Raw genomic sequence first — 3,074 nt, 5'->3', positions numbered from 1 at the left:
TAGCGCAGCTTCTGCTTGCAGACCATGGAGGAGGATGCACAGCTTCAAGTCATTTATCTTAGTGCAGTCACCATGCCACCTCAGGAGAACAGAGGACCAGCTCCAGCTGGTTGCTAGCCCTGAGAGCTCAGCATGCTACCCTCTGGCTGTGACTGCGGCAGAGCTCTAAGTCAACTGTCTGCTTATGGAGTCTTTGCCAGGAAACCTAGGGCCATAAGAAGGACAAAACCTCACTCCACCCTTAAGCCAGTATTATTAATGAAAAGTTATTTTCTTGGAAAAGCTTAGTGTCCTTTAGAGGTCAGGACCAGGAAACTAAAACAGAGTGTAAGCTTCAAATTCTGAACTCAATGGCTTTCTTCAAGAATCCTGTTACAGGAGTTCAAAGTGAGTTATGGGGCCTCCACATGTCCTCACGAGCTGCTACCTGTTGTCAGCCTCAGGGCAGTGTGCATTTAAATGTTCCAAGGAGCAATCTGTTCGACGAAGCCACTGGGCAAAGTGCCTGCAACTGCCTGTGTTCAAGGACAGCTCCCAGGAACAGAGCGCCAAACAGCGGGACAACCTTGTTGTGTGGCAAGGGAAAGAATAGCAGCCGGCTGTGACACTCTGTCCTTGTAATCTCTTCCACAACTACTTTCTGATTTTTAGGTTCATAATTTTCAAGGCAAGGTTAGTCACAGAAACATTTAAAAATGTTTGTCTTTGTCACTCAATTTTACTACCTGTAGTTAAACTAACTTCCAAAAAACCAGAAGGAAGCCCCGAAACACCTACATTCTAATGCAATAGTTTATTGGAATAAAAAGGCGGCAAAAATGAACGCAGCACGTCTGACCTCTCAGACTGACCTTTCAGCCTGGCTGTGATGAAGATGAAAACTGACTTGACAGGAACAAGTTTATCCTATGCACCATGACAGGATGCCCTGAGCTGAATGACAAGTTTCAAGCTGCCTGCTGTTGGTTGTGAGAGGTGGCCTGGGTGTTTTCTGCACACGTGGGAGCTGTGAGCACACCCCTTTCCTTGAGTCAGCTATTTCATGGGTGTCCTCAGCAGACATGGGTAAGCAAAGGGAAGCCTTTGCAGCCCTCCAGCTTACTATACAAGGCTTTCCTAGGCTAGACTTTTATGTACAACCTTGTACAGTTTTTTTGACATATACTTCAGATTCTTGTTTATTCTCTTAGACTTTGATCTGGCCAATACATTTTTAAAAAATATTTCTGAAGAACCGTAATTGTTTTAGTGGGTATTTTTCTAAGTATGTGAAGACTTGGTGGTATTCTACAGAACACCACAAGTGCATGCTTCAGGTTCGACGACGACGACTCTCATCATGTGTCCACACACAGCATGGAACTGTAATAAAACCGTTCTGGAAACTGAAGGACTTCACGATGTTTGTTTTGTTGCTGTTTGTCCCACTCAACATATTGACTACTGTGTTTCCTCTTCCAGACTTTGTTAAATATTACTCTTATTTTCGTGTACATCAATCACTTGCCTCTTAGCCTCATTCTGATAATGACTGAAAGGTAATGAAAGAGCTGAGGGAGGTGACAGGCCAGCGTCTGCAGCTCAGCACACTTACCACAAAGCCCAACAAATGTGGAACTATAGTAATGTATTACAGCTTACAGGTACACAGGACTCTCTGCCTTATAACTTTTTTTTTTTAAAACAAAAGATTAAAACCTAGCAGATGCTCAATCCTGAAAGACACGATTTCAAGCGCCTATTGTCCTGATGGCAAAAAGGCGTGGTAAAAACTAGGCGTGATATCCACACACTTCCCTTTGCACTTACAACCTGGCCAGCATGAGGCTGGGGAGATGGCTCAGTTAGAGATCCTGAGTGGGAGCCCCAGGACCCATGTGAAAGGCCAAGTATCCACACGAAGTCTCACATGAGGAAGGCAGGCAGGACAATCTCTGAGTCTTGCTGGCCTGCCAGCTTACCCTACTTTGGCATGTTCTAGGCCAGTGAGAGAACCTGTCTTAAAAATGAAAGGTGAATGGCTCCAGAGGGCTCACCTCTGGCTTCCAGACACACATATGCAAGCGCACGTGCACACACACACACACACACACACACACACACACACACACACACACCAGGCACAAGGTAGTTCACACTTTAACCTGTGAAGGATCTGACGTATGCAGTCAGATCAAACTGTGTTTGGCAGGTAAACTCAAGGCCCAGAGGAGTTGCCAGCTTCTCCTTCTCCGTCCACAACAGTAGAGAAAATAGGTCATTTTTATTGGAGTTTTAAAAGCTTGTGAAAAGTGTTGTGTGGCCATAGATTAACAATAAGCTATCAGCAATTTATAAGTTAACTGTATCCAAGTGCTATACATGAAATAGGCCTAAATTCACATTATATTCATCAGGATATAAAAACTTTACAAAGGTTTTTATGAATGTTAGTTTGCCTACAATGATGTCTATACAAATTCCCTCACCACATCCTCCATATTAAAAAGAGACAATTACCACTGTAATTCGATAACGATTATGTCTCCAATCAGGACCCTTAGCACCCCAGAGAGCATCAAACTATGGGCCATCTCAGCACTGTATTAATACTCTACATGGAATCAAACTATGGACCATCTCAGCACTGTATTAATACTCTACATGGAAAGCAGGGTCGGCTTGCTTGGTGCTCACTGGGCACTTCTTAGCCTGCACACCTCTGAGGCAGTAGTCTACTACACATAAAACAACTGGAATAAATGAGTTAAAAATTTAAATTGCAAAGATCTATTGTCTAATATAAAACATTCTATTAATAAAACTCACTGTAGAGAACATTTATTACTGCACAGTAATGACTTAGTAAAAATGTCTGTAATCTGAGTCTACTATTTTAAAAAGCAGAGAAATTTCTACTTACATTTAGAATTTTACTATTGGACACTTGTACAGGGCAAGCTACTGGCTGGTCAGGCTGCTGTGAGGCTGCAGAGAACAGTGTAAGCGCCATGGCACCCTGCTGTACCACGGTACCAAACTCAACTGTACAGCCAACAGTCAGTGAGGTTCCCACGACGACTCCTGCATGCTGG

The sequence above is a fragment of the Mus caroli genome, unplaced genomic scaffold, assembly GCF_978045245.1.
Source record: "Mus caroli unplaced genomic scaffold, Mus_caroli_1 scaffold_1, whole genome shotgun sequence".
NCBI lineage: Eukaryota > Metazoa > Chordata > Mammalia > Rodentia > Muridae > Mus > Mus caroli.
This window is presented reverse-complemented; position numbering follows the sequence as displayed.